Here is a 10,099-nt window from a genome sequence, read left to right as displayed (position 1 = left end):
GCTGTTAAGTTACCCTCTGAAGAGCAATGCCACCAGCCACGGCAGCTCTGGTGACAGAGGGATGTTACAAGGGACACTAGCCTGGGATGACCGGGGCCCAGCAGCTTGCTGAAGAGGGACAGAGGAAATCCCCATCCCGGAGAGAAGAAGTCAGGGTGAGAGATAACGTGAGGGCAAGACATCTCTGCCCTGCCAGGAGGGCTGGGAGAGGAAACGGTCCATTAGCAGCTCTCTGTCTGGGGGAATCAAAGAGCCATTGTGCATTGGTCTCTGCATCCAGCTTTCTCAGCATGTTTCCACCTCCCTGGGGACAATGCTCCAGCCTCTCACCTACTTCTTACGTCAATGCATTTCCCAGCAGATTTCCCCATCTGTTTATCATCTCTGGTGGTGAAGGATCTCATGGGGAGCTCTGCCTGCTCTACATCTGGTCTTGTTACAGGCTCCGTTCTGTCTGTGAGAGTTGAATTAGCAGCCCTGGGGTGGGGAAGTGCTGGGAATAAATATTCTGGTCTGGGGAAGGGACCTTTCTATGGTGAGGGTGAGACCCTGCACCGCTGCTGTGGTAAGCTGGGGAAGAACTGGAGCTCCTTGTCAAAGGAGCCAAGGGGGTCTTTGTCTTCATCCACAGAAAAGAATTGTTATGGCCTTTAATACTGTCACTCCTTGGGTAATGAGTGGAGAAGAACATTATTCTGGCTTGCCTCTACCAAATGCGATGACAATCTCCCAACACACTTGTTGGCCAAAGGACTTGCACACAGCAAAGAAAGATGATGAACAGATCCTGGACCAAACATACCCCACACCAGGCTGGCTCTGAGGGTCGGCTCAGCCCAGGGCGACCTGTAACAAGGGCGGCCAACCAGCAAGCAAGGACAGAGAAGTCCAGACCACCTGAAGCCCAGCTCCTTGCCACACACAAGCATCTGCTCCCTGCCTCCTCAAAATGGCTGTGCAAACAAGCTGTGTATTGAAGGATATCTCACCCAGGCAGCTCACTGGTCTCCCAAAGCCTGAAAGGACACAGTTTCCCTTCTCTCCTGACAGTACCATGGCCACTGGAGGATACAGAAGCCCCTAACTCCTTTGAAGGTTTTGCAGTGAAGCGCTGGTAGGAAAGTCTTATCTGAGGACCCCCAGTGCTCCCACAAGTCCTTCCCTTGGCACTGGGTTGTGCAGAAGGTTTTCTTCTGAGATGTGGTTCTTCTGTTCTTGGTTGTTTCACCAGCGCACATTGCATCACTGCCTGTGCTTCCAGCCATCACAATATCCCAAATAGAGAAGTGAAACCGGGTGTTTTAGACCCCCTCTAAGATGCAGGTGGGTCCTGGAAGGGACTTTCCAGACCACTCCAAAGCAAAAATCCATGTGACTAGGGCAAACCCAGAAAGCACCTGCTGGCAGGTCACTCTCTTTGACTTGATATTTCAAGGCTATTTATGAACTACATCAAGGACAAATACCAAGTCTGGCACCTGGGAAGGAATAAATCTCCTGCTACAACACTGGCTGGGGCTGACTGGCAGGGGAGCAGCTCTGCAGAAAAGGACCTGGGGTCCTGTTTGAACAGGAGCCAGCAATGTGTCATCGCAGCAAAGAAGGCCAACAGCCCCTTGGGCTGCATTAGGCAGAGGGTTTCCAGCAGGGCAAGGGAGGTGATCCTTCCCCCCTGCTCAGCCTTGCTGACACAATGTCTGGATATAGCATCCAGTTTTGAGTCCCCAGTAGAAGAGAGACAGGGACACATGGGAGCAAGTCCAGCAAAGGGCCACCAAGATGCTCAGCACATGGCCTGGGAGCAGCGGCTGAGGTTGCAGTGTCAGAGAAGAGAGAGCTTTGGTGGGGAAGTGATAGCAAGGAGGATATGAAGATGATATAGGCAGGCTCTACACAGTGGCGCATGGCAGGAGGACAACACACATCAGACCTAAGCTGAAACAAGGGAGGTTCAGACTGGATATGAGGAAAAACATTCCCACCATGAGGACAGTCCAGCACTGATGTAGGATGCCCCGAGAGGCTGTGCTGCCTCCAACCTCAGAGGTTTCCAAGACTCGACTGGGTAAAGCTCTGAGCAACCTGGTCTGACCCCAGAGCTTGCCCTGCATGAGCAGAAGGTTGGGCTGGAGACCTCCTGCAGTCCCTTCCCACATGAGCTATCCTGTGATCCTACAGTGCCCAAAGGCATCTTGTGCCCAAGTCACACAGTGCATCTGTGGCAGAGTTGGTGCCAAAAATTGGCCTTCCTGTCAAGGAACAGGACTGGTGACTGCTTCTTCTCCCTTGCTGTGGGACCTCCACCAAACCCACAGCTACCAGATGGCCAAAAGCTGCCTCCCCCCAAGCACTAGAAGAGACAGGGAGAGCAGGGAGCTTCCCAGCACTCTCCCAAGCGTCCCTGGCTTGCGACTCCAACCACAATGTATTGTTCTGGGCATCACACAACAACCCCAGATGGAGCAGGGCATCGCGGGGGGGTGGGATCCACAGTCAAGTCCGGGATGCTGCGCGTCACCCCTAGGAACAAAGCCTTGGGGGATAGGGCAGGGGGCTGTGCCCGCTACCCCTCCCTGCCTAGCATGGGGCACAGGAGGGACAAGGAGTGCAGCCTTCCTTCCTCTGTCGCAATCAGCATTTGATTATCCAAAACCAGTGATCATAAAAGTCCCCCACACATCTGGTAACAATAATGAGCCGGGGAAGAGCTGGTCCCTTGCCTGGCACCACGTCACTCCTCAGGCGATGTGGCCAGAAGTGCACCTCCCTGCTTTGGCTCTCCTGCTTTGAGTCTCTCCTCTTCAACTCCTGCCTGAGTGCAAGGTGAACCTGGCGATGGAAACTGGAGGGCCACAAGCACTCCTGGTCCTGGGTCAAATTCCTCTCACTCCATGACCCTGAGACCTTGGCTCAACACAACCGCTGTCAGAAACTGTGCATAAAAAAATGGGCTGCCCTTGGGTTTTGACTTTATTTAGGAAGTCTTCTGAGAGAGGACAATATGGGGTTCCTCCTAAGGACATCACTGAATAGCTAATGATGAGTAGTGGCTAATGGGAGGGTGGGGATGGGGTGGGGTGGGGCGGGGTGGATGGATGGATGGATGGAGGGATGGATGGATGGATGGATGATGGATATCCACTGCCTGGGAGAAATGTATAGCCTGAGGCTTGACACCAGTGAACTGAGGACAGTGGGAGGCTGCGGGATGCAGGCAGTGGCCAGTTTTTCTAGGAGGCCCTGAAAAAGCAAAGAGAAAGGGAGAGTTGAACATTTCTCTGTGTACTTTGGGTGAGATGGTTGTTTATTGTTACATTATCTGCTTTCCTGTTTCCCTTGCCTCTCTTCCTTTCAGTGAAGGACTGTTTTGTTAAGTTTATTTGTTCACAAGTGGGGAAGGATAGCTGGGAAGGGAAGCAGGGGAAGGATGGCTGGGGGATGGCAGCAATGAAGGAAAACAGAGGCAAGATGATGGGGAAAGGCTCGCAGGACAGGATAGTCCCTTGAGTACCCAAGCTGGTTTGGCTGTATTTTCCCAGGTTTCTGGCTGAAGATTAGTGATGGGGTTGGAAGTACCCTTAGAAATTAAGGATTCCTTAATTGCCCTCTTGTTGCTGCCAGAAAGGTTGCATTTATTACAGCGTTACCTCTAGACTGGGCAGAATCTAGAGCTTTTAGGACTGTGCCCTGGATCATTTTCAAGGACATCTTGCTCCATAGACACTTCAGAGCTGGAAGAGGAGGTTCCAAGAGGTACAAATAGAAAGAACTGGGCTGAGAGTGAGAAACTGGTGGCTACACCTCCAACCCTGTGCTACCTCTAACCAGGCTGATCCCATAGGCACGGCACTGTGCATCCCACGATCCTACTGCTACTCAGCCAGCAAGTGCCTCACAGTCATGGGGCAGCACTCAGGGTGGAGTGAGCTACAAGCAAGGCCTGGTGCAAGCTCAGAGCTCCCATAGCATCTCCCAGCTAACACCATGCCACAGCAGTTGTACCCCAGTTGCTCTTGGGATTGCCCCAGCAACCTGCCAACATCTCTGCCCTGTTACCCCAGTCTCAGGCATTTCACCCCAGTTATCACTGTAGCCCCCAATGTCCACCTCTGCTCCCATATTGGCCTCCGACGGCATTCACATCCTCAGTGAGCATCCCCCACCCACAGGCGGCCTGGGACCATCCTCCACCAGCCCCGCCTCGCTCTCCCTTCCTCTGCATCAGCCTTGGTGTTGCACAGCCTCCACACACCCAAACCACTAATCTGGCACAAAAACAACTAAGCAAGAAAAGGGAACAAGTTTCTGCTAAGACAGCACTGATTTGGCTACTGTGACGGTTAAGACAGAGGGGAGGACAGGGGCTGGTGGCCTGGAGCTGCAGGAGAAAGGACAGGAGTGAGACCTCCATGTCTGGCTGTGGCAAGCTCTTAGGTCAGTTCAAGCTGATGTGTTTAAGCTGTGGCTGAAGGTGATTTGAGCTCAGGGAGTGGGACTTATCCTCCCTTCTCCCTCTCATCCAGCCTGAGTATAACTGCAGTGGCAAACAGGACCAGAAAACATCACAGGAGACGGTCTGAAAAGCTGCCAAGGAACAGAGGAAAACTGCCAGTCCTTGGACCTGGAGGTTGGTGAGATGGGAGGGATGTGTCCTTTACGTGAGCTGCCCTGTGACCTCTGTGCTGCCTTATACATCAAGCTCCAAGAAGGGGCGTTATTCTCTCTGGCAATAATCTGTGCTAAAGATGCTTTCTTCCAGAGTAATTTAGCACCAGGGCTAATACTAAATTTCCTGGAGGAGGATTTGCACAGTAAAAATGTGTGAAGGCAGGAGAGTGCCAGACTGCAGGGAGTTTCCTACAGGCTATTCTTGCCTCCTAAACTGGTGCTTGAAGTGAGGCTTGAGCTCCTTTGTGCCAGATGTCTTGCTCCCTGGGTCTTCCTCTTCATTGAAAGCTTTCAGTAGCATAACCAGCTCCTTATTCAGCCCACCAAGATACTCTAATTAACATTAAGCCTATAAATTACTCTAAGCTATGTCTGCTAATGTGATGATTAAATAGCCTGAACTGATTTAAATCAGCCAAAGTTGGGTGAGGCTTTCAAATAGTTGTGCTGGACTGCAGGAACCCATAAAAGATGCGGACATCTCGCTGCCTCCAAGGCATTTTGCCCCGCTCCCCACAGCGCCAAGGACATCCAGCCACTGCTTGGGCCCCAGGCAGCTGCCTACAGCCACAGCAGGCTGCTCCACGCATGCTTTCCACCACCGACCGCTCCAGGGAAAACACTGCCTCGCAGCGCTCAGCTGATGAGGCGGGGAACACCCAGCACTGCCGGGACTGAGGTTGCACAAATCCCAGTGATTCAGTGACTGGCACATTCCCAGGCTCCGTCACCTACATATGCTGTGAGCGATTTGTTACTAATTTCCCCCTTGGCTTTCTCTGTATCACCCATGACTTCAGCCTCATGTCCCCGTGCTATGGCACCTGCTGAACCCCCTCCATCCAGGGGCTCCTCCACACCCATCTCCATCCTCGCAGAAGCTGTTTGCCTTCCTTGCCTCGCCTGATACCTGGGGAACCCTCTGGAAGGCTCCAGGACCTCATTCACAGGTGGCAGTAACCCACGTGGAGGGAGTCCTTGCCCCTCTTCAGGGACACTGAGTTTCATGTGTATTTCTATTGCCTGGTCATGCGTTATTTTAAGCTCTTTGCATCTCTTCCCAGTCACCCTTAGTGACCTCCCTGGATAAGTCCATATCCTGTGCAAACACATCAAGTATAGCCCCTGTGAGTTACTTCTCACCCCAACCATCCTCCCCCATGAACACTGCTATCTGGTGGCCGTAGCGCCCTTGGCACAGACACAGCTCTGCGTGGCCTCAGCCCCGGGGCAATGGAGCGGTGGGGTCCCCCGCCTTGTTGGGGGAGAAGATTTTAAGCTGTGACTAAGATTATCCATGATCACTCAGCAATGAGGTCCGCCCCGCTGCACCGCAGCGGGGGTGGCTGGGCAAGGTCACTTGGGAAGTGACATTCCCTTGGGGCTCCAAAAAACCCCCCCAAGGCTGTACAGCTGGCTTTGAGCTCTCACTTGAGCAAAAGAAGCGCTGTGCTGAGCCGAGCAAAATGAAGCCTGCTGGGTTAGAAGTGGTGAGGATTATTCACTGGTCCGTCTCCGTACCAGAAGGATTTAGGCTGGATTAGGCAGTGGCTGCCTGTGCCACTCTGACAGTCCTTCTGCAGGCGACACGAAGGGTAAAGCCGGCAGCATCACGTGTGCCGGATAATCTGGCACAAAAGTCATCTTACGTCCACAGCTGACATGAATCACAGATTTGCAGGGAGGTTGTTCGGTGTCTTTTTGTGAGGTCAAACCTACAAGAGCGTACAGCCCTCCCAGGGAAACACTTGGCTTTAGGAGACTTGTACTAAGTTTTTCAGTGCCTTCTGAAAGTTCTGCAAACCACTCCATCACCCTTGCCACCTCCCTGCCCCACTGAGGTTGTGCTGGGCTGAAAGGAGCAAAACAAGATGTGGTCTTCTGCTTAGCATGAAGCTCTCAGCTTTGCTGCCAACTCCCTGATATTGGCTATACACTTAATTTGCTGCTTTGATTTCTCCAGAGTAAGCTTAGGGACATACCAAGTCCTTCAGATACATGCATAAAAACAAACTTCATAATTTTTCATTTGCAACTTTATGGCCATCAAGATGCCCCAGCTGAGAGCAAGGCTCCATTTTGTTAGGCACCGTTCAAGCCTTAGCCCCAGAGCACTTGCACCCAAAGAGTAGAAGGAAGGTGAACAAGGGCACTACATGATGTGTCCAGAGTCATTGTGTTTTTGGTGAGGTTGAGATGAGCCTCCAGGCTTCAAAGTCTGAGCCCCGCTACCCAGCTGAGCCGAAAGACCTCCTGCAAAACAAGATTATATATAATCAAAGGGATAAAGCCCCCCAAAAGAAGCATTAACTTCACATATGTTCATTATTTTTCCTCTGAAAGGTACAGACGTGACTGCTGAGCTTGGTTCACCTGCACTGAACTCGGCGCGCAGGCAGCCGTGGCTTTCAGACGGAGATAAACTGTTCTGCTTTACAGCACTTGTGTTACTGTCCTGCTCTGGGGGCAGAAGAGAAGAGTCTTTACAGTGAGTCACTGACCTGGAAAGGATTTGACGTGCCAGCCCCGCATGCCCCTTTCCCCTTTCTCGCCGGGGCGAAGGTGCAGCGCCAGCTGTGCTTCATGTGCAGCCTCATCTCCCCATCTTACCTGCTGGTTATCTCAGCCATTACACTGGGCACAGGGCTAAAGTTATATTTATGCACTTAGCCTTGCCATCAGCTGCTGAGCTTCTCCTTTCTTAAGGTCCTCTGGGAAAGCATGCTTTTCAGCTGTGCATCAGCCTTTTCCAGAAGAGGGGTCAGCTCGGGAGCGATGGCCACCAAACCTGCATTGAACAGTGCTGCATTTCATTTCCCAGCTGCCACCCCTGGCTCCCAGCTCCGTGCCCTGATATCCCATGGGTATCTAGGCAGGAAATCCATCAGTGATAATACAGCTTTGTTAAGGAAATCTCTCTCTTTCTAGATGCTTCTCAGTCAGTGGAATCAAAATAATATAACAAAGCAATTTGCTGCTGGCAAAAAGTTTAAGGCAGGAACTGGATTCTCTACAGGGAGACCCAGACTTGTAATGGAGAACATGATTTTGTTTTCCCACAGCATAAGGTGAGAAAAGCTAATTTAATAAGGAGACAGCAGAAGTGTACTCTGTCCCAGTGTGGACCAACAGCCATGGGGAGCTGCTCTGTCTGCTGATCTGGAGGACATTCTCATGCTTTTTCAGTTGCCATCTCACACTGGAAGACCAGCATTTTCTCAGCTCACCTCAGCCACCCAAAAGACCTTCCTGCAGGCAGTCCTGCATTTGCTATGGACCCTGCCAGAAGCCCCTGTGTTCATATATGTGTGTATGTACACATATATGTTTATATATATGTGTGTGTGTGTGTGTTCCTGCTGGGAACATCTGCTCTTGGTAGACATTTCCCTTCCCAGTTTCCTGGAGATCATAAGAAGGGCCAGAAGGGTGAGAACTCCCACCCAAACCCTCCTTTCCCTCACCCAGGGAAGTCTATGGGCTTTGTTGGTTTAACTTCCCAATTTATGTTAATGCAAGTGATAATTGTGGTTTCTGTATGAATTGGAGATGCGAATTTTCCCAAGCAGTGGCTACTTCCCTGTACCAGCAACAGAACGTAGAAATGTTCTGTTTCTACAGGAGATGTGGACGGGATGGTCCATGTACAGAGAATGAGAAAGTCCAAAAGTAAATTACATCTGCCCTGGCTTCTTTTATTGCCAATAAGTGGTGAGAAATCACTTCCCAGAAAGCTTCTGGTTTCTACAGGATGAAATAAATGACGGTTCTGTAGCGCATTCTTTAACATTTTCCCCAAAGATTCTTTCGCCGAAACAATTCCTCCCATTTCATGAACGTGCTTTAAACAGCCTCAGATGCCTAAGCAGGACCACTGCCTTTTCCTCGCAGAAGAGGGGAGCTTACTGTTGAAGAGAAGATGGTTTCTGGTGGCAAACCAGGTCAGTGGATGTCCCTCCATCGTTTGCTCGGACCCCTACCACTGTCTTAGCGCAGACCCAGGGGTCTCCGGTCAACATGAGCAGCAAGGTTCACCAACTCTGAGTAAAAATACTCTCCTTATTGTTTTTTTTTTTTTTAACAGAGTTACCAGTCCACTGACCTGGCTGATCCCGTGGGACCGTATTTGCATGACTCATGGGGTGGCACAAGGGGGAAAAAGGAACCGAATGCAGGAAGGCGATGAGGAACTTCTCAAACCGCTGCTGCCACCAAAAACACTTAACATGAAACTCCAACCTCAGTCATCTGCTTCCCTATATTCCTTCCAAAGAGTGCAAAAAGTGGAGATGCAGCAAGCTGGACGTTAATAAGCGATTTATTTCACAGCCGGTATGAACCGGCCTAGGCAGTGTGACTAGTGTTTGTCATTACAAGGGCTGCGAGTGGGGGGTGGGATAGGGGATTTACAGATCAGCCCACGCATTTTTGGATAATCTGTGGACTGCCTTTAGGTTCTGTATAAATAATAATAATTAAAAGCGGATGTAACTAATTGGAGTCCATTCCACAGCAGTAACATGATCCATCTTATTGCCAATCCCCTGAGTCACTCCGTCCTCCAGATGATTATTTTTCTGCTTTTTCCTAATACAATCTGAACACTGCCTTTCATGCTGCTGATGGATCCGGTGTGGGTTGGTGCTGCCAGGGCATTTCAAACCCTCTTCTAGCCCCAACACAACTACCCGGTTAGCTCTGCACCAGCGGGGCAAGACTTGTCCCATATTTCATCAAAGCTGCACATTTTTAAACTTAAAATCCCCTCTGCCACCCACCAGTCTGGTGTTAACCCAGTTGTGTTATTGCCTATTACTTGCCCAATTTAATTTGAATTAAAAGCAGTGATGGGCATCCCAGATTTCTTTCTGGGCAGCCTTACTGGTTCTTGCTTTGCATTGTGATCTCTGGGATGAGGCTGCCCTTCCTTGACCTCCTGGGAAGAGCACGTTGTTCGTGGGTTTGGTGGCCCCAGGGGAAGGCAAAGCCCAAAGCGGGGCTCTGCAGCACTTCCGCAGCAGCACGACCAGCTGTGGAGGAAGGTCCTCCTGCACGTGTGACATGGTGTGTTTTGGTTGGGATAGAGTTAATTTTCTTCAGCGTAGCTAGTATGGGGCTGTGTTTTGGATTTGTGCTGGAAACAGTGCAGATAACACGGGGATTTTTTTTATTGCTGAGCAGTGTTACACTGAGTCAAGGTCTTCTCTGCCTCTCACCCCACCCCACCAGTGAGTGGGCTGGGGGGGCACAAGAAGTTGGGAGGAGACATGGCTGGGACAGTGACCCCAACTGACCAAAGGGCTATTCCACACCATATGACATCGTGCTCAGCATAGAAAGCTGGGGGAAAAAGAAGGAAGGGGGGGACGTTCGGAGTGATGGCATTTGGCTTCCCAAGTCACCGTTACGCGTGATGGAGCCCTGCTTTCCT

General features: G+C 51.1%; 1 long non-coding RNA gene across 2 annotated transcripts; it reads left to right on the top strand.

The window, feature by feature from the left end:
• The first annotated feature begins 4,350 nt into the window (after nucleotides 1–4,350).
• Nucleotides 4,351–10,099, top strand: LOC142054293 (uncharacterized). 2 transcript variants are annotated; one of them, XR_012659476.1, is made up of 3 exons: nucleotides 4,351–4,434; nucleotides 4,524–4,627; nucleotides 8,753–10,099. It is a non-coding gene; the product is annotated as an uncharacterized LOC142054293 (long non-coding RNA). The 2 variants fall into 2 exon arrangements; XR_012659477.1 differs by lacking the exon at nucleotides 8,753–10,099 and adding an exon at nucleotides 7,012–7,291.

Source organism: Phalacrocorax aristotelis, chromosome 3, assembly GCF_949628215.1.
Source record: "Phalacrocorax aristotelis chromosome 3, bGulAri2.1, whole genome shotgun sequence".
Taxonomy (NCBI): domain Eukaryota; kingdom Metazoa; phylum Chordata; class Aves; order Suliformes; family Phalacrocoracidae; genus Phalacrocorax; species Phalacrocorax aristotelis.
This window is presented reverse-complemented; position numbering and strand designations above follow the sequence as displayed.